The sequence below is a fragment of the Lissotriton vulgaris genome, chromosome 5, assembly GCF_964263255.1.
Source record: "Lissotriton vulgaris chromosome 5, aLisVul1.2, whole genome shotgun sequence".
Lineage (NCBI taxonomy): Eukaryota > Metazoa > Chordata > Amphibia > Caudata > Salamandridae > Lissotriton > Lissotriton vulgaris.
This window is the reverse complement of record NC_141693.1, coordinates 554,634,152-554,661,231: the sequence shown is the minus strand read 5'-3', so window position 1 is coordinate 554,661,231 and position 27,080 is coordinate 554,634,152. Positions and strand designations below refer to the sequence as shown.

The 27,080-nt window shown below is 45.1% G+C and overlaps 1 protein-coding gene across 2 annotated transcripts in view; it reads left to right on the top strand.

Annotated features, from left to right (window-relative positions):
* The window catches only part of SHLD2 (shieldin complex subunit 2), a 1,133,281-nt gene that overhangs the window by 534,373 nt on the left and 571,828 nt on the right, over positions 1-27,080 (top strand). The gene's annotated exons all lie outside the window — the stretch shown is intronic.

The window sequence follows — 27,080 nt, the reverse complement described above, 5'->3', positions numbered from 1 at the left end:
TCGTGGCCTTTGTTTCTTCTCCTTGGAAAAGAACCACTTGCATATACTCTGTGCTTGCCAAGGCACAGTCCAAAGACCCTGCAGCATCCAAAAGACCCGGAAGATATTTGGCACCTCGCTGCTTGCAGCTACCTTGTATCCAGGGAACTGGAAATTCCGAAGTCTGCCAGAAACGTCAGGAAGACGAGAGAGGACCGAGATATTCTATCTCAATTGGGCACCCAGTCTCACATATGACTGCCCCCACCCTACATGCTACCTGATGCGACTGGTCGCTGGAGTCAGAGGGGACTCGGAGGGAACGCTGCCATTTCATCTGATACTCGATCCGCCCTACTCACCTGCTAAGCTTGCACCGATCCCATGTTTACTCACTCCTCTACGCGACCATCTCAACAATGCAAACACAGTGCATGCTGGGACTAGAAGTTCGCTATACTCTACACGAACTCTGTTTGGTCAGCCAATTGCCAGGGGGAGGAGATTCAGGTGCGAGCAGAGACTTAAACAGGAGGAGTCAATTATGGACGATATCCTTACAGCATGGGGCGCCGAAGAAGGCTCACTCGCCGAAATGCATCCGCCACCGCTGGGACCCTTGAAATAAAGCTGCTGTTTTCACTGAACTCCCCTCGTGGCCTTTGTTTCTTCTCCTTGGAAAAGAACCACTTGCATATATATATATATTATATAGGTGTGTTTGTGTATATATATATATGTATGTATATATATGTGTGTGTGTGTTTGCGTGGGTATTTACATATGTGTGTGCGTATATATATATATATATATATATATATATATATATATATATATATATATATATATATATATATATATATATATATATGTGTGTATACATATATATATATATTCACTGAAAAAACAAAAAAAAACATAGGTTTGACACCAGTTATAGTTAGCTGGAAATTTTACTTACATAAAACCATTGAAATTCCCACGTTATAGTTAGTTGGACTCACTATAACTTGCGCGCCTGCAATGCACTGCTGATGACGTCACATATTACATCACTCATGACATGGTCAGTGACATCACTCATGACATCACTGATGACACCATCCAGTGAATGTGTGTCTTTCTGTAAAATAAATATGTTTTATATATGTATTTGTAAAGGTCGATGGAAGAATACATTTTTAAATAAGTGTCTAAATGGATGTTTTTTAAAAAAAAATTTGATTGGTTAACTGGCTTATTAAGTGTATCTTAGTGAATACATATATTAGCGAGTAATGTTTAAATATTTAAATATATGTATCAGTGTTTCACTTTGTGTATAAGTGGCTGCATGGGTTGGTGAGTAGCTACATGTGTGTGTGTATGGGTTATTAGATGTTTTTTTTAGTATCAGTATGAGTGTCTGTATGGTTTGGTGGGGGTATTACTTAGCACATAGATGCATCAATGACTGACTCACTGTTTGTATATGTTTTGAAGACAGCATATGTGCAGGACTGTATGGGTGGATGAGTGTGTATATATGTGTGTGTTAGTGAGTGAATGACTGTCTCACTAGTGTCTTTATCAGTAACTACATATGTTTTAATCTAGTATATGTGAGTAATGATGTATATAAGTGAGTATCTGTGAGAGTGAGAGATTGTAAGAGTTCCTGTTTAAATAAGTATGTGTTTCTATAAGTGATTGTTAAATAGAGTAACGATGTGTAAGTTTCCTTCGAAGTAAGGTGGTAGTGTGTGTATAGCTGTATATGCAAATAAATGGATGTTCAATAGTTTATTTGCATGTGTGAGTATGTGTGTGAGTAACGTTTGGATGACTGTCGGTGTGTAACAGAATGTATAGGTGTATCACTACATATGATGAGTGAGTATATGTATGAGTGACTATATAGAACTGTTGGTGAATGAGTGGATGTGTATATAGATGGTGGAATTACTGAATTGGTTGTTGTAACTGGTGTGGGTATCTCCATTTTTTTGAAAATGTTAGTTTCTATTTTTGAATATGTGTTTCAAGGGTTACACTGAAAGGAGGTCGGTCACTCTGTCACAAGGATGGTGTCATCAGTGATGTCATGAGTGATGTCACTGACCATGTCATGAGTGATGTAATATGTGACGTCATCAGCAGTGCATTGCAGGCACGCAAGTTATAGTGAGTCCAACTAACTATAACGTGGGAATTTCAATGGTTTTATGTCAGTAAAATTTCCAGCTAACTATAACTGGTGTCAAACCTATGGTTTTTTCAGTGAATTTAATAGGTTCTTTAAATGCTAATTCCTAACTATAACTGGTGTGAAACCTATGGTTTTTTCAGTGAATTTCATAGGTTTTTTAAATGCTAATTCCTAACTATATATAGGGCCTCAAACTTATGTTTTTTTCAGTGAATTTCAAAGGTTTTTTAATAGCAAATTTCTATTGCTATCAAATATAATATTTTTTATAATGAATCCTATATTCTATATTTATGTAATACTATTTTTTAAATATATATATATATATTTTTTTGCCTTGGAGAGCTCCCGGTGCGCGTACCGGTGTGTGCACCGGAAAGCGCAGTTTTGTGGCGCGCCCCGGTGCGCGTGCCGGTGAGCGTCCCGTTTGCGCTATTGCCGCGAACGAAAACATAATTGTGACGTATCACGTAGCCGCGTCTGCGTGATACGCACGGTTTAAGCGCACCCGGAAGCAACCGAGCGCATACGATCGCGCTACGTAAGCGCGCCCCGGGGCGCGTAGCGTAAGCGCGTCAGGTCATGTGACCAGAAAACAACACTTTTCATTGGATTAGGACAGTTTTGTTTTCCAAATGATGAAAGCCCCCACCTTTTTTCCTCATTCTCACTTTGTACTTTGACTGAGGAAGACCTGTTTGCAGACCTATTTGTACAGAGAAATGGCTACAGTAGCAGCATTAGCAGGAGCATCTCAACCACCACCACCACCATCACCACCACCACAAGGACCACCACAGCACCACAGTGGTGGAGAAGAAGAAGAGGAGGAGAGGCGGTTCCTGCCTGAAGATACTACCCCCTATAAGCCAAAGGAGCACATTGTCTGGGAGTTTTTTAAAATCGCCAGGGGCCTCAAGAAAGTTAATGCGCCAAAGGTTACTTGTCCGATCTGTGGCACTGTACTTTCCAGGGGGAACCCTGCCAAAAAGTATTCTTTTGGCAATAACACTATGATTCGCCACATGCAACGCCGGCACCCAAACCACTATGCTGCGGCAGAGGTCAGAGAACTGACCAGAAACCCTCCCCAATCTTCTCCCAGCACCTCCCAAAGTAAACAACCCACTCCATCGGGTCCAGAGACAAGGGAGATGGTCCCAAACATCCAAACCCAGTTTGGAGATTTTAAAATAATTTGTGAATTTTGCGGGACTACAATTTGCTATGGAAAGCAAAGTATTAAACTCATCAACCGTGCTGGAGACAACCACAACTGTAAAAAGAAACCTTAATTATTTCCTGGTTTTTTTTTTTGCTCCAGTTGAGCCGTTTACAATTCCCTGTTTTTTGTTTGTCCCCATAAAAATTACAAAAAAAATATAAAATTGTTCTTAAAAGCCAAAAAAAGTAAAAAATGTTCCAAAAAGCAATAAAAAAAATATAAAACAACAAAAAGAATAAAAAAAACAGTTCTTTTTAGAACTACCTTCAATTTATAAAAAAATGCTACATTTTTAAAAATCTCTGTCATTCTTTTTCCCCATGGTACGTTCCCTGGTACGCTCCGTGGTGCGCGTACCGGGCGCTCCCCCCTCACAAATCGAATTTTTTTTTTTTTAATTTGCCCCTCGGGGCCCTTTTATGGCCCCCACATCAAACCTAGGGGGTCAGGGGGGTCTACCCTGCACCCTTTTGGTCATTTCCCCATTTGTTTATGCCACCTCTTGTGTCTCGATCCTACCGAGACACAAGATGGCGGCCGCTCCGGACTGTTTGGAATGTGAGAGCCAATCAGCTATCCGCTCGCGAACTAGCGTAGCGCGCTGGAGCGCGCCCCGGTGCGCATACCGGGCCGCGCTTATAGATATATATATTTTTTTGAACCTAAATTACTCAAAATCCACTGGAGCACATATCTTGAGACATAGCAAAGGCACATCGGGCTCCCAGTCCCTACAATTTTGCCAAGTTTGGTGGAAATCCATTCAGCCATTCGGGCTAAAAGTGAGTCCAACCGCCCTATGGAAATTAACATGGGGAAAACACGTTTTTTGGACCCCCCTTTTATCTCGGCCCCCGCTTGACGAATCCCCCTCAAACTTTCAGGGAAGGAGCGGAGCGCAGCGAGGCAAATTTCAGGAAAATTACAGGCAGATCCCTCAATCGACGTCAAAGTTATTCCCAATAGAATGTTGTGCGGATTCCCTATAGAAAACAATCCTAACTATAACTACCTACTGGCGACCGCCACCAGTAGGTAATATATATATAAATATATATATATATATATATATATATATATATATATATATATATATATATATATATATATATTCACTGAAAAAACCATAGGTTATAGACCATATATAGTTAGGAATTAGCATTTACAAAACCTTATTTTACTCACACAAAACCATTGAAATTTCATATATAGTTAGTTCCACTAACTATATATCGCGCACCCGCAATCCACTGCTGATCATGTCACATATTACATCATTCATGACATGGTCAGTGACATCACTGATGACATCACTGATGACATCTCAACTCAGCTGGACACGCCGTCTTTCGGCGCAGCATTGTAGGATGGCCACACCAGTGCGGCAACTTGCTGGACACCACCTCGGTGCCATCCGGATCTCGGCGCGTTCGAGTCACTGTACCGCAAGAGCGGGAGAAACTCAGCTGGACATGCCGTCTTTCGGCGCAGCATTGTAGGATGGCCACACCAGTGCGGCAACTTGCTGGACACCACCTCGGTGCCATCCGGATCTCGGCGCGTTGTGCTGCCTTCGGCCTACTGTAGCAGCAAGTGCGGGCGCAACTCGGCTGGACGGCGTGTGAAACGCTAAGGGGCGCCGCATTGCAGATGAGGTGCCTCCACCTGGGGAGGCGGAAGAGGGCCGTTTGCGCCGCCTCCCCCCGGGCACCCCACTCCGTCTTTCGGCGCAGCATTGTAGGATGGCCACACCAGTGCAACTTGCTGGACATCACCTCGGTGCCATCCGGATCTCGGCGCGTTGTGCTGCCTTCGGCCTATTCGCACATTGGTCCGCTACTGACGCCGCCTCTTGGGCCAACGGATTTTGTACGCTTTTTATAGCCCAAAGCCGCATAACAGTTCATATGACTTGTTTATAAAACTTTTCATTGGTTCATTTTACTTTTGGTTTCCTAATGATGGAAGGCTTGATCATATGACCTAAAAATAACACTTTTCATTGGATTAAAACATTTTTTTTTCCCAAACGATGAAAGACCCACCTTTTTTTTTCTCACTCGGCAATCAAAAAAGGTTCCGTTAGATGACAACAGGCAACAAGAACCATCACTCAAAAAAGGGAAGGGCAAGTTCTTCCCTACCGGGTCACGTTGGGGCTCAACCGGAACTCATCGAATTGATAGTCTACAGTGTTTCTGGATGTTTCAGACTGAAGCTGGCGTCAGCATGAGAGCACCACCATCTCGTAGCTCCGTCGTGGCCATTCCGCAAGCAATCATGGCAGCCGCACCCCACCGGAAGCCTGCGGGAGTCGGGGGCCCCCAAGACTTTTGTAGAATCTTCAAGGCTGAGGGGACGCTTTCGAGAATGGGGCCCAAGCCCTAGCAGACAAGCGTCCGAGTTCCAAGGTGTCCCAGGGCCATTTTAGTGGACCAGGCCCAAATCCGAAGAGCCGGCCGCCATTTTAAGAGTCCTGTGGCAGCCGCCTATCGCTGCACCGCAAGAGTGGGCGCAACTCAACTACATGGTGAGCGAGACGCTGTAGCCGCAATTGCGCGCGGTAAACAGCTGAATGGCGGATGAGGCACAGTGTAGCAAAAGCGGGCGGAATGGCAACTGAAACGGTAAAGGGGCGCCCCACTACAACAGACGAGCCTCCACCTGGGGAGGCCCGTTCACGCCGCCTCCCCCCCCCCCCCGGGGCGCCCCACGCCGTTTTTCGGAGCAGCATTGTAGGATGCCAAAACCAGTGCGGCAACTTACTGGACATCACCTGGGTGCCGTCCAGATCTCAGCGCGTTCTGCTGCCTTGGGACTATTCGCACAACAGACCGCTACTGACGAGGCACAGTGCAGCAAAAGCGGGCGGAAAACCGCTGAATGGCAAGTGAAACGCTAAAGGGGCGCCCCACTACAGCAGACGAGCCTCCACCTTGGGAGGCCCGTTCACGCCGCCTCCCCCCCCCCCCCCGGGGCGCCCCACGCCGTTTTTCGGAGCAGCATTGTAGGATACCTAAACCAGTGCGGCACCCAGGTGACATCACCTGGGTGCCGTCCAGAACTCAGCACTGCCTTCAGACTATTCGCACAACAGACCGCTACTGACCATTGTTGCTTCTGTTTTAAAAACATTTTTTTAACGTGTTTACTGTTTTTGTTGCGTTGTATATATTTATAAGTTATTAAATTGTTATAATCCTACTACTTTGTTGGAGTGCTATATATTTTTAATGTGACACATAGTTGTGAAGTCTTTGATGTACAAAAAGGCATCCCTGGAATCTTCCGCTTCAGGCTCGGTCCCACACACCCTCACAGTGAGAATCCCCTCCCCAATCACAATACAGGATGGTTATCAGATAGTAGGAACGTGTGTGGTGTGACGGATCTCATCGGGTGGGGACCTTGATCTACTGTAACTCCTTTGAAGAGGAGTGATTCTTTACAGTTGAGGCCATAAACTACATCCGCAGGGCTAGGTGATAGCCTGGGACCCGCCTGGACAATCAGACACAAAGGAAGAGGAATGTCAGAGGGTGCGGTAGTGAATAGGGTGAAAGGGTGGTGTCGGGCGGGCACAGGGTGTGATTCTCATGGATGTGCAGTGCAGATGGGGGGAGGTTTATGGCCCATGCATAAGACAGAGAGCGGGGGTGACAAGTGCGTGGGGGAGATGCTTGCGAGGGTGGGGAGCCATGCTGAGGATCGGCGGCGTGCAGAGAGTGGGTCCGGTCAAGGCATCTAAAACGGCTGCCGTGCACGACAAAAGTGTGGCATTGAAAAAAAGCAAGATGGCGCAGACAATGTTTATCAATACGGATTAATTTATAACAATTATTTTTAACAATATATTTACTCGCAGTGTCAAAATGGCGGTCAACACTTCCTAATTTCCTTCGAATCGAACGTTAGCAGACGTCACGATCGGCGGCGTGCAGAGAGTGGGTCTGGTCAAGGCATCTAAAATGGCTGCCGTGCACGACAAAAGTGTGCCATTGGAAAAAAAGCAAGATGGCGCAGACAATGTTCATCAATACGGATTAATTTATAACAATTATTTTTAACAATATATTTACTCGCAGTGTCAAAATGGCGGTCAACACTTCCTGATTTCCTTCGAATCGAACGTTAACAGACGTCACGCAGCAAAAAAAAAAAAAAAAAACGCTCACGCGCAGCCGCTGGAAGACAAGTATCAACATATATGAGCATCCTCAGTCACCCTCAGAAAACATAGGGGGTCAGGATACGTCTCCCGGATCCCCTTATACCCATTTCTCACATTGTTTTTCCTCCATCTTGTAATTTAATTAAATCTAAACACAAAATGGCGAATTCCCGTTTCGCGTCCCGGTTCACTTCCCGGTTCGCGAACCGGAAAGCGCTTCTACCGCAAAAAAACAAAAAAAATGTATTTGCCCCACGGGACCCTTTAATAACCCCAACATCATTCCTAGGGGGTCAAGAAGGGTCTACCTTGCCCCCTTTCATTAAATTCCCCCTTCGTTTTTCTCCTCCTCTTGTCTCTCGATCCTACCGAGAAACAAGATGGCGGCCGCTCCGGACTGTTTAGAATGTTTACAGACACCGGAGAGCCAATCAGCTTCGCTACGCAAAGTTCCGTTACGCGAAAAGTTCGCGAACCGGAGCGCTATCCGGGACGCTGTCACAGATATATCTGTTTTTTAAAACGTTAATTTCTCAAAATCCACTGGAGCACATATATTGAGACCCAGCAAAGGCACATCGGGCTAACAGTCCCTACAATTTTGCCAAGTTTTGTGCAAATCCATTCAGCCGTTCGAGCTAAAAGTGAGGCCAAACGCCCTATGGAAAACTCAATGTTAAAAACGCGTTTTGGGACCCCCCTTTTTTCTCGGCCCCCCCTTGACGAAACCCCCCCAAATTTTCAGGGGCTGCTCAGAAACAAAATGTGCCATTTTCCGCCAGATTCCGTCCACAAACGCCAAAGTTATTAGACATAGGATTTTTTCTCTATAGAACTTTTGAAAATTCTAACTATATATACCTACTGGCGACCGCCAGTAGGTAATATATATATATATATATATATATATATATATATATATATATATATATATATATATATATATATATATATATATATATATATATATATATATATATATATATAATATCAAAAACAGTCCTTATACGTGAACAAGGAGGCGGCACACCAGTGGCATCCACAGTGGCTTTATTGCTCAAAAGAAAAACATATTTCGGCCAGACGGTCTTCGTCAAGTTCACTTGCCGTAGGCCGTCTGGCCCAAACACGTTCTTTTGTGTGCCGCCTCCTTGTTCACGTATAAGGACTGTTTTTTATAATTTTGTGGATCGTTTGCCACCACAACAGGCACCGGCTACGAAGGGCAGACATACGGCGTTTGGGCACATACACGTGGACTTTATATAGATATATATATATATTTATATATATCTTGTTTTATTCGATCAATAGCATGATCATGCACAGGAGATAAAAACACTTACACATATTAGTAAATCTCAATGATGGATTCAACCCAGATCTGTGACGGGGTGAGTGTCTCAAAAGTTTCAGTACTCCGTCCATCATCTTCTTGTGTTTGCTTTGTTCGCCCTAAGTTGGCAGGGTATGCGCAGACGTGGGTCCCCTGCTCACTTTGCCACTGGATTCAAGCTAGCCTGGCTGTTAAAGGGTGTTACCCAGAAACCGGCCCCATGATGCTTCTTTCTGGTTCAGGGAAGACCTGGCTTGGCAGTTTGGGCTGGACTGTTCCCATGAGGCACAGGGTCAAGACTGATTTGCATATAGCTGGGTCTGAACTGAGGTGGGTTAGTGAGCTAAAGTACGATGATGGATTCAACCCAGATCTGTGACTGGGGTGAGTGTCTGAAAAGTTTCAGCACTCAGTCCATCATCTCCTTGTGTTTGCTTTGTATTGAAGTCTCAGACTGTAATGAGGAGGCATTCGTTTTTAGCAGTTTGAGGAAGTTATTTAGCATTGTCATAGTGGCAGAGGGCTTATAAGGGAGCTTCTAAACCAATTGTATATATTAATAATCTTGACATGGGTAGCCCCTTCAAACAAGACCCAATCAATGGTGAGAATCTCCTGACAGTCTATGTCTAGGCGCTTAATTTTACAGGCTAGTGTCGTCTTGACCCAGATCAGCATTCCTCCTGCTGGTCTGCCTGATGGTGACTGTCTTGCTTCTATACTAAATGTGGAAAATCCCACCCGTGGATCTGTTCAGTAGACCAGGTTTCTTGGAAAAGACAGATATGGCAGTTATCCACTAATTTACCCCAATCAGGACCATTAAGTTTAGAACGTAACCCTGCAATATTCCATAAAATGATTTTCAACTGCCTGTCGGTAATAGGTCCTCCCTTCAGTGGTTGTCTTATTTGGGAGCTACCTCTTGTTATGTCTGTGGTAAGAGCCTTATTATCTGGTGGGCTGACTGGGGTGTAATTCACTATTTCTTTGGGACTGGAATATATCTGTTCCTCCACAGAAATGCCGGCCTCAGATGTGCCCTGGGCTGTCATGGGAACGACATTACTAGGCTCTAGTCAATCTAAGTTATCCAAATCTGTTAATGCCTCGTATCTTCCTCTTCTGCTCATACTGTGGTAGTCGGGCATTTTGTGGGTTTGCTGGACTGCTTGGATTTAGATGTCTATAAAAGAAACCCAACAGCATTATGCTTATCCCAATTTTTTGGAACCCATCTGGATTGGTTTCTCACACTCCTAATTATAGACCCTGCGAGGTCTGGATTTCAACAGTTTATCACAATACAATCACTGTCAGTGGCCTTGCATAGGGTACCAACCCAACTTACTCTTCTGACCATCAAGATGTCATGTTAATTGGAATTTTCGTACTCCGTATTTCGAGATGGCCAGTGACATACCTTATTTTTCAATTGGCCTGTGGTTTCTTGTAGGCTGCCCTGAAGCGGAGGGACATTGGTAAGGATGGCAACATATGGACAGCATTGGGTTTGTTAGATCCACTTTGGCCTCATTTGATAGTTTGTCAGAATAAGCCAAAATATTGGTCTGACAGAAAAGCTGCCTCGCTGGACCTTTACCCTTTGAATAGATTTTAGGGCTCTGGTTTTTTGACTTAGATCTACCACCAGTGAGCTCACTGTCATCTGTAGAGTTAGTATACTTCAGACCCCCATTAGGAGCAAGTAGTGGGTTTTTGTTATTTTGAATCCCCATCCTAATATGAGTGCCTGCAAGACCATGTGTTCCCCACCTGTGATGGAGCAGACCGGATGTGGTGCTCTATCTTTTCCTACTCCTTCCAAAGCACATGTGACATATTTCATTAAGTATCCCACATTAGCCTCAAGCTTGTCAAGTCTAAACAACATTGGTGAAAGATTTTTAATTAATAGTTCTTCCAGCCGATTTAATAAAGAGTCTGTGTCTTGCAGAGGTGGGGCTATGGTACTGGCTGAGATTCTTGCACAATAGCTGGTGCTAAATGGGTTCAGTTGATCCCCTGTGATAGTTCCTGCAACTTTTTTTAGACCTAGTCTTTACACCCACTGAAGTTTCCATTTGTTTAGGCTTTTTCTTCCTTTTAACGGATGAAACAGGTGTCAAGGGGACTTGATAAGCGGGGAGTGATTTCTCGGGGGTAATGGTGGTTCAACCAGAGGAACAACAGGTAATGCTTTCAGAATCACCGTGGCCAATGACCTCGAGCACCCCACTGTGCACTAGGTCCTTGTTCAGAGTGACAAGGGAGCTACCCCCTAGGGATAACCGTTGTTCAACTGCCTGTATTTCTTTATCAATAGCTGTAGCAGCCTTTGTTAGGAAGCAGTCAAGTGTGGAGTTTTGAAGGCTCTTGGGTGTCTTAGGTGTCCCCTCCCTGTTCCCCTGTTGCTTCCCTTTACCCATTTTTATGCGCAGAATTCATTATGCAAGTAGAAAGTCACACCCACAAGTTGAAAAGACTTACTTAGTAGAAGAAGTTCAGTCTTCTTAGAATCAACTCACATCGCCAGGGAGCTCCTTCCGAAACAGCGAAACCAAGAGGATAGGCCCAGCCCAGCATCTTCCGGGCACAGATGGGCCCACACTACCGTTGGTCCGGGCTTTGCTCGCGCGCCTCCTGTGCTGCGGGAGCCCTAGCCGGACTTTAAGCGCCTCCCAGCGCGTGCAGATGACGTTGGCGGTGTCCGTCCCGCTTTACTGGCTGGGGGTTGTGGCTCCCGCCCCAGTCGCAACAGCAGCAATGTAGCCGGACTTTAAGCGCCTCCCGGCGCATGCAGATGACGTTGGTGGCGTCCGTGCCGCTTGGTTGGCTGGGGGTTGTGATTGTGGCTCCCATCCTGGTCATAACAGCAGCAATGATGGGCTCCCATGCGGCAGGAGCCCTAGCCAGATTTTAAACGCCTCCCAACGCGTGCAGATGATGTTGGCGGAGTCCGCGCCACTTGGCTGGCTGGGGGTTGTGGTAACCCCCCCCCCCCCCCCCCCCCCCGGTCGCAACAGCACCTAACCCATCCGGTTGTGGTTGTGGCTCCCCCCGGTCGCAACAGCAGCAATTCTATATATATATATATATATATATATATATATAAAATGTGTGTGTATAGGTATAACAACCTAATGGAGATATATATATATATATATTTTCACCAAACACTCAAAAGCATTGAGGACGCACTCAACAGTAAACCACCATCCGGTTTATTCTTGCAACAACCCACTACAGCACTCCAGAAGTTACTTTCTGTATTCGCCTGACGCGTTTCGAGGCCAACGCCTCTTACTCATAAGCTGCTTTAGTCACAGATGAATCATGGACGGCTCGTTTTATCAATTTCCGGCATGCAGACCCCCAGTGGGTCTCCCTTCCTGCTGGTTAGTCCTTCACTGCATGCTGGGATTTGTAGTCCTTAAAGAGGCATGTTAAATACAAATGCTGGAGCAAATTGGCGAGCTGCATTGTATGCCGGATGGTGAGGGTGATGTTGAGTGCCTTCTCAAAAGCTTTTGGGTATTTTGTTGGATTATTTCAAGCACGGCCATTCTTGCCGTGGAGAGGGCACCATCTCGTACACAGAGAGGCTGTGGAGCAGAACTAATTGACTCTGTACAGCACATCATTCCATACGGGAAGAAGAGCCCTTCATGATGTTCCTAAGCCTACTTAAGGACAGAATAATGCTTTAATGAACAGACGCTCATTGAACTTACTAAAAGAAAATATTGTGCTCACATCAGGAACCACATGTCCCACAAGGCAATAAAAGTACTCTGTAACGAGTGAGCCCACTGGGGGCCATTTTGGAAATAAAAGCTGCCAGAAAAAGATGTGAACTTTCAGTAAGACGTTTAGAGAGCAGCCCATGAAGAAGAGGTGTCTTGCCTCGAAAAGCTTTGGCATATTAATACAAATGCTGGAGCAAATTTGTGAGCTGCATTGTATGCCGGATGGTGAGGGTGATGTTGAGTGCCTTCTCAAAAGCTTTTCGGCATTTTGTTGGAATATATATATTTACCAAAATATCTCCTCTTCAACAAAGGATGATGACGACGATGTGTGTGTGAGAAGTTGGCCTGGTATATGATGTCCACTATTCTAGTGGGCACCTTGCACCAGTCCAAACAACCCTTATGGTGATGGTTGTAAAGTCAACCTTATAGACCAGCTATCCTAGTGATAGCATGGACAAAGCAGTCTTAGGCTAAAACTTCAGAGAGCATGTGAAGCCAGCTGTTTTACCAATAATAGTCCCTTGAACGTCGAAAGGACACCACACAAAGTATATATCAAATATATATGTATTTATTACTAACACAACCCCTCTGCACTCTTTATGAGGTCAAAGTTCGAGATACAGCACAAGTTACTCAATAAGCATACTATAAGTTGCACAAATACAATTCTGCCCTAGGGGCCTCACAAACCATATACTAAGTAAGTGGTATAAGAACCTCTTCAGGAAAGGTGAATAGGCCTAGGGCCTAGAGAATCGCTGGGGCTACACTGGACAACCAAAGGTTAGGAAGTAGGAGTCCCACAGGATGCGTGTGCAGTGTCTTAACACACACACAAGTTACCATAGAGTTTCAATGGGAACGTAAAAGTTACAAAGTAATAGATTTCGGACACTTCCGGGTGGACTAGGGGAAAACCCTTTTAATTTAGGACACTTGGATAGTTAATACCCACGGGAACACCGGAGTACTCGAGTTACCTCACCCAGGGAAGCTGGGTGCATAGGTGTCTTTTCGTGTCGGGTTTCGTCGCTGAATCCTATGGAGAGCTGCAAGAAAGTGCTGCAGGCGACCAGGAGGAAAGTGTCCGGATGGATCCAAGGGTGGATCGGAGCAGTGAAGAACCTGAAAGCAGAGGGGACAGAGTCTGGGTCACTAGCCAGTGACCAGGAAGGAACCAGGCAATGTTGAGATGCAATCAGGTGAAGAGGAGAAGCTTGTCTCCACAGACACGAGGTCCAGGAGGCGTCGACAACGACCAGGATCTGGAGTCGAGCTGTCCCACGACAGATCTAGCTGTTGGCGGTGTCGGTATCCGATTGGACCCAATAATCCTTGGCAAATGCAATCCACGCAGGATTGTAAGATTAGCTTCTGTTCAGACCAGCCAGGTCTGGGGAGCTTCTCCTTTGCAGGGAAGCAGGAGCAAGCCCGGAGCAACCAGGCAAGCGGTGGTGTTTCATAAAGAAGTCTTCACAGGGGCCACTAGCCAACGGGTTAGCAACAGTGAAGACGCGTTGAACTGAAATGAAGGCGCCGGCCCCATGCGGCACTCGTGGAGTCTGGAGGGCTCTGCTCCAGTGCAAATGCTGCTCGGGTCTGTGGCTTCTCAAACCCCAATGCACAACTTCGAGGGTGCCTCAGAAGCTGCACAGGTGGCAAAAAGCAGATAGTCCAGAATGTCCGGTCCCACGTCTCTCGTGTCCGCCACGGGTCTCAGCTTTGCTGTGGATGTGGGTCGGAGTCCGAGAAGTCTGGAAGTCCAGATTCTGCATCGCTAAGTCTTCGGGTTCCGGCGGGAGCATCGACAAAGCAAACCGGCAAGTTACTGTTGGTGCCTGTTTGCACAGGGTGGTCACTCCTTGACCACAAGGGAGATGTCTTCAGTCTTCCAGTCGATATGGAACGTCGAAGAGTTTTGTTTCAGAGTTTCTTTCCAGGATAATCTAATGTCTCTAGACACAGCTCCTAACTTTATACCAAACTAAGGGGCTGGATTACCTGCTAGGTCCCTCCTATGGGTGGAACCTGAGAAGGGGGTGGTTACACCCCTTTCTCTTTGTCTAGTTTCACGCCAGAGCTGGGGCTGGAGTGCCCCAGCAACTGGTTTGAACCGGGCTATGCATGGAGCACCTTGTGTGCCCCAGGCAGTGTCTGGAAACAGCAGTTTCCATTGAACCCACCCTGCCCCAATCAACTGCAGGCTGTCTGGGGAGGTCAGACTCGTGTCTGTGGAAGCAGCATCCACTTTGTGATGCTGAGGCTCTGTTTAACTTAACTGGGTAAAGCAGTAACTACATGTCTTCTCCCTTCTAGAATGGTGGAATGCTACCCCCGCTGCCAGGCCTGGCCAGGGGGGGGGGGGGTAGTATTCCAAAGTGGTTGACACCTTACACAACATGTTAAGTTAGCATTAACTGCGAGGATTATAATGCACTTAAGAGTATATGGTATGGCTATATCATAGAACAGCTATAAGGACATGGTTCCGAAAGCTGCAGACAGGCTCAGCTCATGCTAGGGCACCATCTCACATAAAACCAAGCACTCTGCCTTCAGGATTGTCAAGGCCTGCCATAGGAGTGACATATAGGTATATGTGTGTCTATATATAAGGGTATATATAGGAATACTATATCTAAGCAAGGGGTGATTACACCACCTTGCCCAAGCTGAGAGTTCAGCCTGTGGTGTCAGCTTGGATGGCCAGCCAGGGGTGGCATAATTCATGCTGCAGCCCCTGGTAGGCCTTGGATGCACCTATGCCCTGGGTACCTATGGTACACTGTACAGGGGCTCACAAGGTGACCCAATACCCAACTGGATATGTACCTAAAGTACATGGAATCCATTTTACAGAGAGAGCAGATAGCCTGGGGCCCTGAATAGCAGGATCCCAGGCCAACTAAGTAAAACACCAGCTAAACACTAGGCAAAATGTTGGGGTAACCATATAGTCAGATATCCACCTCCCCCCCCACTCAAACGAAAGGAGATGATGCTATCCTTGACCAGGTTAGCCTATATTGCCTAAGTGGCCATATAAGGAAGTACCTGCACTAGCATGGTTACCCCCTATCTCATGGTCCACTAAGCAATCCCTTACCCTAAGGGTATCATAGGGTCTCCACCATAGGCGTATCTCTACCTTGGGTGTGTTTTGGCAAAGTAAAAGGCTGGTGTTAGGATGGAGTACTGAAGTGAGGCTCCTCTAATGTAGAGCTCAGCTTCCTACAATCACAATCACTTTTTACCATGTATGCCTTTCTTTCCATTACTGAGTCTCACTGTGCTCTCAGGGTCAACCTCTGGCTACCTACAGCTAGAGGCTGGGGCCCTTTTGTTGGCTTACTGGAGGGACAGGTCAGGTTTGGGGCCACCAGGTCCCATGTTTGGCTGTGTTCAACAGAGTCCATCTGGGGGAGGTTCCTACCTAAGGGGAAGGGAGATCCTCAGAAGTTTTTGGAATTTTCACCTTGTTGGGGCTGCTAGATTTGGTGCCCCTAATCTGCTGATGGGGGGCCCTTTGGGGTCCACTGGCCTCCCTGACCTCTACAGCCCTGGGCTGACTGAGGCAGGGTAGAGAGGGGCAGGTTACCTGCTCCAGACTGGGTCCCACCTTGGAAGGGTCCACTGACATCAGGGGCTCTGCCAGGCTAGGCCTGACTACCTCTAGGGCAGTTTCTTCACAAGGGGTAGGGTCAGTTCCTGAGGAGGCTGACTCTCACCTAATGTCTGGTGGGAGGGAGACTTTTCTTCCTCCACAACACTCTCTGTTTGAGTGGAGTGATCCATAGTTTCAGGCTTCACAACACTAAAATCTGTTTGAGTTTGGGCTTTGACCATCGCAGCCCTTCCAACCTTTTCAGGGAGTAAATCTGCTTGAGCTGGGGCTGCGACCATCACAGCCCCATTAACCTTTTCAGGAAGGCCTACCATTTTGGAATGGGTTTCTTGTTCTACCTCAGCCCAGGCTGAGATCTCTAGATCATTTCCCAGTAGACAATCTACAGGCAAGTTTGTAGACTCTGCCACTCTCTTTGGGCCAGTGACACCTCCCCAGCTGAGATTTACTACTGCCATGGGATGATCTTCCTGCACTCCATCAATATTGAGTACCTGGTATGTGAACCCAGGTGAAAGTTGTCCTGAGGGGACTACTCTCTCAGTCACCATGGTGATGCTAGCCCCTGTATCTCTATAGGCTTCAACTTTCTGACCATTGATGTGGGGCTCCTGTCTGTCCTTGCCCAAGGTATTGGGACAAGCAGTGAAGTTGGCAACCCCCATGCCATCCTCACAGACTAAAATTTCAGTTTTAGGGGACCTGGTTAGATCAGAGTCCACCTGAGTTCCCCAAGTATACCCAGCCACAGTTTGGGGGGTACTCCCACCACCTGGGGGATTACTACTAATAGTAACAGGAGGTTTTGGAGTGTTTCTTGGAGGAGGACTATTTTCCTTATTGTTGGCCTTGGGGCAACTGCTGTCAGTTTTCCAATGGCCAGGTTGCTGACAGACATGGCAATAAGGTTTCTTGAGGTTAGAGGAAGGATTTTGGGACCCCACCCCATTGGAGTTTTTGGGACCTGTAGATGATTTGTCCTTAGATTTATCCCCACCCTGGCACTGGGCCAGGGACAGACTAATTTGCATGTAGCCAGGTTCTGAGCTGGGATGGTGCAGTGAGCTAAAAAACGGTGATGGATCAAGCCCTGATCTGTTGACTGGGTACGAGTGTTCTGCTTAATTCAGATACTCTGTCCATCACCACCCCCTTTTCTGAATCGTTTTGTCCACCATAAGCGTGGAAGGGTATGCTCAGACATGAGTCCCTTGCTCACTGCACCATCAGGATTCAAGCAAGCCGGGCCGAAGACGGCTGTAATGCCAGAAACCGGTCCCCGGAAGCTTGTTTCCTTTCCAGTAAAAGAATTGGCTTGGTAGTTTGGTCTGCCCTGTTCCCATGATGCACTGGGCCAGGGACAGACTAATTTGCATGTAGCCAGGTTCTGAGCTGGGATGGTGCCGTGAGCTAAAAAATGGTGATGGATCAAGCCCTGATCTGTTGACTGGGTACGAGTGTTCTGCTTAACTCAGATACTCTGTCCATCACCACCCCCTTTTCTGAATCATGGGAACAGTCCAGCCCGAACTGCCAAGCCATGTCTTCCCTGGACCGGAAACAAGCTTCCGAGGACCGGTTTCTGGCATTCCAGCCGTCTTCAGCCCGGCTTGCTTGAATCCAGTGGCAAAGTGAGCAAGGGACTCACGTCTGAGCATACCCTGCCACACTTATGGTGGCCAAAAGCGGTACAAAACAGGGTGGTGATGGACGGAGCATCTGAATCAATCAAACACTCACACCCAGTCAAAAGATCTGGATTTAATCCCTCACCGTTCTTTAGCCCACTCTGCCACCCCAGTTCAGACATGGCTATATGCAAATCAGTCTGACCCTGTGCCTCATGGGAACAGTCCAGCCCGAACTGCCAAGCCATTTCTTCCCTGGACCGGAAACAAGCTTCCGAGGACCGGTTTCTGGCATTCCAGCCGTCTTCAGCCCGGCTTGCTTGAATCCAGTGGCAAAGTGAGAAAGGGACTCGCGACTGAGCATACCCTGCCACACTTATGGCGGCCAAAAGCGGTACAAAAGGGGGTGGTGATGAACGGAGCATCTGAATCAATCAAACACTCACACCCAGTCAAAGGATCTGGGTTAAATCCATCACCGTTCTTTAGCCCACTCTGCCACCCCAGTTCAGACATGGCTATATGCAAATCAGTCTGACCCTGTGCCTCATGGGAAAAGTCCAGCCCGAACTGCCAAGCCATGTCTTCCCTGGACCGGAAACAAGCTTCCGTGGACCGGTTTATGGCATTCCAGCCGTCTTCAGCCCGGCTTGCTTGAATCCAGTGGCAAAGTGAGCAAGGGACTCACGTCTGAGCATTCCCTGCCACACTTATGGCGGCCAAAAGCGGTACAAAAGGGGGTGGTGATGGACGGAGCATCTGAATCAATCAAACACTCACACCCAGTCAAAAGATCTGGGTTTAATACATCACCGTTCTTTAGCCCACTCTGCCACCCCAGTTCAGACATGGCTATATGCAGACATTGCTATATGCAAAAACCTTGTGTGCCCCAGGCAGTGTCTGGAAACAGCAGTTTCCATTGAACCCACCCTGCCCCAATCCACTACAGGCTGTATGGGGAGGTGCCAGCTGCTCCGTTGACAGGAAACCTATTGTCCAGGCCTCCCCTGCCGGAGTTTCGTCCAGCAGCAGGAGGTCAGACTCGTGTCTGTGGCAGCAGTATCCATTTTGTGATGCTGAGGCTCTGTTTAACTTTAACCGGGTAAAGAAGTAACTATATGTCTTCTCCCTCTAGAAGGGTGGAATGCTACCCCTGCCGACAGGACTGGTGGGGGGGGGGGGGGTAGTATTCCAAAGTGTTTGACAACTTACACGACATGTTTTGATAAAGCCAAACCAAAGTTAGCATTAACCGCTAGGACATTAATGCACTTCAGAGTATATGGTATGGCTATATCATAGAACAGCTATAAGGACATGGTTCCGAAAGCTGCAGACAGGCTCAGCTCATGCTAGGGCACCATCTCACATTAAGCCAAGTACTCTGCTTTCAGGATTGTCAAGGCCTGCCATAGGAGTGATGTATAGGTATATATGTGTCTATATATAAGGGTAGATAAAGGAATACTATATCTAAGCAAGGGGTGATTACACCACCTTGCCCAAGCTGAGTGTTCAGCCTGTGGTGTCAGTTTGGATGGCCAGCCAGGGGTGGCATAATTAATGATGCAGCCCCTGGTAGACCTTGGATGCACCTATGCCCTGGGTACCTATGGTACACTATACAGGGGCTCACAAGGTGACTCAATACCCAATTGGATATGTACCTAAAGTACATGGAGTCCATTTTACAGAGAGAGCAGATAGCCTGGGCCCCTGAATAGCAGGATCCCAGGCCAACTAAGTCAAAAACCAGCTAAACACTAGGCAAAAAGTTGGGGTAACCATATAATCAGATATCCACCTTCCTACAGTGTGCAGTTTTAAAATACTTTTAATCAGCCAGTAGCGAGTCAGTAGCGAACGCGTTTCGGCTGCGCAGCAGCCTTGCTCACTGATAACGAAGGCGAAAAAGCGGCCATTATTTTAAAGTGCAAATCATGCTTGCTAAGCAAGTTACGTGAACTACAACTAGTGAAATGAAAGACAGACTCGTAGTTTTTCATGGCACATTTCTCGCAAAATAATAGTTGTGCTTATTCTAAATCATGAGTTTCATTATTTACAATTCCGCCACAGTGGTCAATGTTGCTCCTTTTCAGCCCATAGTGGGCTTGCTCCACATTTTATCGCATTGCTAATTCAACAATAATGCCCAAGTGTGCCAATTATTTTGCCACTAAAATGCATATAAAAAATTCTCGATTTTTGTATGTCTCCATGAAAGACTCTTCTCACACAAAACACATTTTCTTTCATAAAGTACAGTTAAAACCACATTTGATTTTTTACGGAATAGACACACATTACTGATTCAGTCAAATATCTTTTATTATTTTATTTGGTTTCCATATTTTTTAGGAACCATAAAAAGTGCATTGCAGTGAACAGTATATAAAAGTGGGACGGCAAAACGAATTATACCAAAAGACGAAATTTACATAAAAAGGATACATTTTTAAGTTAAAAACAGACAAAATTATTAGACAGAATGTTAATAAAGTGCAAGTGCATTTAAAAGTCAAGTTAATCATAGTTACACCGATTTTTTATACAAGTTTTAAGAAAGCCAACTACACATTTAGCAATAGATTCAAAATCTAAAATTTGCAAAGCATGAAAAGCGGGACATCAAGGCATTAAATAGAATGTTAATAAAGTGCAAGTGCATTTAAAAGTCAAGTTAATCATAGTTACACCGACATTTTATACAAGTTTTAAGAAAACCAGCTACACATTTAGCAATAAATTCAGAATCTAATAGTTGCAAAACATGAAATGCGGGACGGCAAGATCTCAAACCCATTGATGGCAGTAGGGGGATAATCCAGCGCTTTCGAGGTGAATCATAAAATCTGCAAAAAAGGGTAACATGGATTGTAGATTGTTCCGAGGTATCGTCACATGGGCACTTAGTGATGGATTTTGGCCAATCTTGTTTTTTCGGAAATGAAACGATACAAAAAACTATATTAAAGCGAAACTGGGTCAGAAGATATTTTTAGTGGGCGTTCAAATGATATTTCAGGTAGGGTTGGATGCCTAAGGAAGATTGAACACTTAGGATCTGGATATTAGAGATCTTAGTGATTTCCTGAGATAAGCGAAGTTCCCTCAGATGCGAGATGCATAGGATGTTTAGATTTTTCCTTGACAAACTTAATAAGGATGACGGGTCTAAGAGATACGTAGTCATATTTAAATCCTTAAAGAAGTTACACACATAGGCCAGCCAGGGTATTTTTTGCCAATTGGCCAGGCCTAGGCAATCCATAATGAATGAACGGGTCAGGTTACACTGCTCCGTGGTCCAAACTTGGTGCCATAAGAGAATGGGCTGGATTTTGATGTTATCCGTAATATAGTCCATTCCCAGTTCGATGTGGCTACCGTAGGTTGGAGCACTTTTTGGGGTTGCCAGTGTATACCTAATAAAGTCAATCTTGTTCCCCATTTTTAAAAAGGGAGACCGTAATAACCCTGCATGCTACAGGCCCATATTCCTCCTGGATTTCCTCGGCAAAGTGGCAGGTCGGCTGGTCCTAGAGCGACTGCAGGACTGGGCCACCGCTAACAACGTCTTGACCGACTTGCAATATGGATTTCGGGAAGGGTTGGGAACCGTAGAGCAGGCTTTAAATCTCTCCCTTTTTATCTGTAAATATGTTGGGGCTAAGAATGGCAATCTGCACCTAGTATACGTAGACTTGTCTGCAGAATTTGATTGCGTGTCTCACTCCAAACTCTGGTTGATTCTTGCCGAATTGGGTGTCGACCCTCCCCTGGTCACATTTTTACGAGAACTCTATTCTGACGCCTCGGCAAGAGTGAGATACGGGGTGAACGGCGATCTTACACCGCCTTTCGCCGTCACCAGGGGAGTTAGACAGGGCTGTGTCCTGGCTCCCTTCCTTTTTAACCTTTACTCCAACGGCCTTGAGCTAGCCTTGTTGTCAGGGAGCCAGGACCTACCATCAATTAATCACCACCCTATTCCCGCATTACTGTGTGCTGATGATTCCGTGCTTATGGCAAGAACCCCAAATCAGCTTTAGCTTCTTCTTAATAATTACTGCAAGTTCATGTCATCTTTGGACCTAACGGTCAATATTAAAAAAACCCTAGTAATGCATATCGGAAAGCGGTTTAAGAAGTCAAAATCGATTTTTATCACAAAAGACAAGCTGGATTGTACCACTACGTACCCTTACCTGGGCATTTTATTTGATAGTAAAATGTCCTAGAAACTGGCCATGTGCAGCAGGAAATTAATGTTTCTACGTGCAACAACTGCCCTGACAACTTTCGCGCGTAAACTTGGCAAACCTTCCCCCTGAAGAACTTTTAAAAATATATTATGCCAAATGCCACAGTATGGCAGTTTATGGCGCGGGCGTGTGGGGCTACGCTGCCGTAGAAACCTTACAGGTGGTGGAGAATGACTTTATTAGGTATACACTGGCAACCCCAAAAAGTGCTCCAACCTACGGTAGCCACATCGAACTGGGAATGGACTATATTACGGATAACATTACTGATTCATCTTATTCACAAGTGCGTGTACAAGTCTTCCTCCACATTAAGGCCATGCAGATTTTTGGTGCTTAGTTCTATAATGTCCATGCCTCGTGTATAATCTAAATCAGGTCACCCCTACAACAAACCCACACAGTGATCTGGTAAGGATGCCCATCAGTCACCACACGGAACTGCCCTTCATCATTTGGGTTTCCTTTAAGACCACCATTAAGGGTGCCACTTGTCTTTCACAGGGAGGGCCCAGATTACAAAAAAAACCCTCACCTGATCAGACAGATCTTCCGTGGTCTTACTTCTCAATTAAGAGGATGTTAGAATACCAAGGGGGGGACTGATGTCGCAGTGCAAAAAATAGGGTGTAGAAAATAAGAAAAAGTGTATGCTAAAATTGGATGAGGGGGTACTGAAAGTGATTTTTATTCTGGTGCTACCCACTCTACCAATATTAAAAAGTAGTCAGTGACAATCACAATATTTTTGGATTGTCTAGATGTACTGTAAGGTCAACATGTTTCAGCAATTAACGACACATTATGTCATTGCTTTCATCAGGACCAAAAAAATACTGATAGCTACTGCAACCAAGTGATAGTGAAACAAAAATAGTGCTCAAAACCATATCAAATAAAACTGATACAGAGATCACCTGAATCCACTAGGTGTCCGCATCGTTTTCTCCACCTTTCCAAGTCATTAGAAATTTCTAGGAATAGGGAAAACATGGGAATTAGAATAGATGTCCTGCTAGTAAACACCGCGTTCACAAACTTATGATGGTATACCAGGTTCGAACTTGACAATCCTAGTAATCAGTGTCAACAAACAAATACACCTATAGCAATGTATTATTCCGTGCTAGTATCTCAACAATGGATTGATTTGTCAAAAATGCCAAAGGAGAGAACATCTTACCCGACTTGGAAGATGCACAGACCTCACCCCACCTGGCCACGGCTCAGGGAAAAAAGGGGAAGCACCGCTCTACAGAAGAAGGAGGCAAAGACATAGCAAGCTGAAAAATACAGAAAGTGGTCAAACGACATTGGTCTATCCTGAACTCTGATCGAGCTGCAATACAGACCCCTCTCTACTCCTTTAAAAGGGGACCCAATCTTAGAGATCGTTTGGTCCACACGAGACCACGCACAGAAGAACCCAGGGCTCTGGGTTCCCTCTGGGACCTTCCCCCAGTCAGGGGTCACCATCCCTGTGGGTCGTGCCATTTCTGCCCACAGACTAAGAAATCAACCGAAATAGACATAGGGACCACGAGACCGTGGATTCAGACCATTCTTGATTGCCCTTAAATGCTGCAGGATTCTTTTATGCACCTTCAGAATTGTGCTGCTTACGTACAGCAGGCCACAAGGGCACTGCAGGACATAAACAGCAAACTCGGTCTTGCAGTTACATTTTCTTTTCTTCATTTTTGTGGACAATCCTGCTTTATAAACATCTGTATTGGTTCCATGCAAATAGGCTTTATATTTTGAGCATTTCAGGAATCCCTGTTTCTTTCAAACCATGTTGATTTAGACTGTGGTTTCCGTAAAGTGTTTTTCACCAATGCTTGTCTAAGTGATCTAGCTTTCCTAAAAGTGACCTGAGGTCTTCGAGGAACTACTTTTACAAATATTGGCTCATTTCTGATTATATGCCAATGTTTTATTAGGATTCTCTTTAATCTTTCTTGTTGTGCACTAAAAGTTGTTATCATTTTGCACTGATTCTTTTCATCATTGTTTTTCTTTTTCTTAACTTTCTCAAAAAAGATTCCCTCTATTTTTCTTTTTGTTCCTCTGGTCATTGCTGTGTCTATCCATTCTTTTGCGTACCCTCGACTGGAAAAACGTTTCTCTAAACTATTGAATTTTGCCCTCATTTCAACTTCTTCAGTGCAATTCCGTCTGGTTCTCAAACATTAACCAAACGGTATGCTTCTCTTTAAATTGATAGGGTGAAAACTTGCTGCATGTAGCAGCGTGTTCCCTGCTGAGGATTTTCTGTATAGTTTAGTTTCTACTCTACCCTCCTTGATGTTGACAGTAAGATCTAGGAAATGTACACTTGTTCTGCTTATCTCGCTGGTGAAACTTAGATTTAAGTCATTCTTTTTTATTCTACAGATAAAATCCTTTACCTGCTCCTCAGTGCCTTTCCATACCAGGAATAAATCATCGATATACAGACTCCAATGCATTACGTGTTCCTTGAATTTTGCCTCGTACTGCTTCCGGATCACCTACTCCTCCCACCAGCCCATATGCAAATTCGCTGAGCTTGGGGCGAATCAGGTGCCCCTAGCAATACTGCAGATCTGAGGGCACAGTTCACCATTGAATAGAACAAAGTTGTGTTTAAAACATTTTTTAGTCATTCTTATGATCATCTCAGTATGCCACCATAGTCTTATTGGTCTTTTCCTTAAAAAAAGTCTAATGGCATTAAGACAGCCTGTGTGCCTAATGCTTGTATATAAAGTAGACACACCAATGGTGACCACAACATAATCCTCTTCCCATGGGAGATCATACATTCTTGTGGGGAAATCTCCTGTGTCCTGTATGAATGAGGGGAGTGCCCTAACTAGGTTTCCTAGTAATGAATCTATATATTTAGATGTCTGTTGAAGTGCACTTCCTATAGCTGAAATTATTGGGCACCCTGGTGGGTTTATCATGTCCTTGTGAATTTTGGGGATTAGGTAAAACACTGGAGTAACTGGTTTATCATTTGCTAAAAAGGAATATTCATTGCTGTTTAGGAGACCTTTCTCATACCACTGTTTCAATTCGGTATTGAATTCCTGATGACTCTTTAACATTTTCTTTTCATTAATTTTGACATAGCATCGTTCATTCTAAAGTTGTTTGTATGCCTCTGTCAAATACTTTGTTTTGTCCCAAAGGACAATATTTCCCTCTTTGTCAGCATTTTTAACTATCCAATCCTCACAATCATTTAATTCCTTAATCAAAGCATGATACTCTGTTTGTTTCTGCATGGTTAGTGAATTTTTATTTTTGTTTTTATCTTTATTCATGGGAGTGCATACATTTTTCAATTCATTAGTTACTAAGTCATTGTAAACATCAGTTACATCTCTTGCTGTTACTGGAATAAATCTCAAATTTGGTCTAAAATTCGTAGGGGCATCTTCCTCGATGTTAATGCCTTGCACTTGTGCCTTAGATATTGCATCCCCATTACCGGCTTCCATGTCAGTCTCTGTATCCTGTTTTCTTAGTTCCAACATTAAGTTCAAGTCAGTCCTTCAAGTTGTACTGTAGTTGAACTCTATACTCCTTGCCTTCTTAATGTTGGATTTACGAGGAAATGCTTTCTTAATTTTAGCCCATGCTAAAAATGTGCCATGTAAAACTACGAGTCTGTCTTTTATATCACTGGTTGTAGTTCACGTAACTTGCCTAATGAGCACGATTTGCACTTTAAAATAATGGCACTTTTTAATTTAAACTTGTAATTCCAACATGTGGTTTGATGACGTTTTTTGAGCATGCGCACTGAGGAAAGTGAAAGCCTAAATGCATTTGCTTGTAATAAAATCAACTTGAGTCCCGTCAGTGCTGGGCCTGATTTTTTTAGCTGTTATAAATGGAGATATATATATATATGTATATCTGTTGTCAATAGGTAGTTATAGTAGGACCCAGTGTCCATAGGAAAAGCTGTTTTTGTTTTCCCAAGAACTTTAGTGCTGTTTGACCAATACTCGCAACTTTTCAAAACTAGTTTGCCATTCACTTCAGCTGCTTTCTTGAAAGTTTTGGGGTGATCCATCAATCGGGGGCAGAGAAAAGGGAAGGTGGTCCCAAAATGCAATTTCCCTTATGGATTTTAAACTTGACTGCAGCTCGAACTGATGGACAGAATTACACCAAATTTGGCAGAAAGCTTTCTTTTGGTCTAGGGAGCGTGCTTTTTATCATTTTGTTTACATCAGTTCAGTAGTTTTAGAGATATTACCTGAAAACCAAATTAGGGATGCAGATCCTCTGCGCATCCGACAGTCCTCGTGCTGAAGCCTGATTGGCTGACAACACTTAAATCAGGAAGTGTTGGCAGCCCTTTTGCGGGTCTGCCTCATACGAGTCCCAAAAAACCCTTTAATATAAAGAAAAGGGGGCACGGCCAGGAAGTCCCCTTCGTCGTACCACAGTCCGGTAAGGTTCCTAAAAAAACCTTTGGCGCCGCTCCCCAGCCCCACAATACAGTAGTACTGCCTTATGGGGGAGCGGCACCTTATATCCCTCCCTTTTTAGGTCTCGCTGGCGATATTTTATGTTTCTAGTAGTGGGGCTTAAACCCGCCCCTCTTCTCCATTGGCTGGCCTCCTAAATGCTGGCCAGCCATTGTATAAGAGGTTTGTCTGTTAATGTAAGCCCCGTCTTTTTCTGGATTCGGGGTTGTGTTTTTTCGGTCCTTTCTCCCCGTGACGTCCTCATTCCAAAATACGACTCCATCACCCTGCCTGCACGCTCTCTGTCGGCTCTCTGATTGGTTGACAACTACCAAATAAACACTACCATTGGTGTTCCTTATTAACCAATCAGAGGGCCAACTGGCGCGTGCAGGCAGCGTGAGCAGACAACAGGCAATAGCAGTAC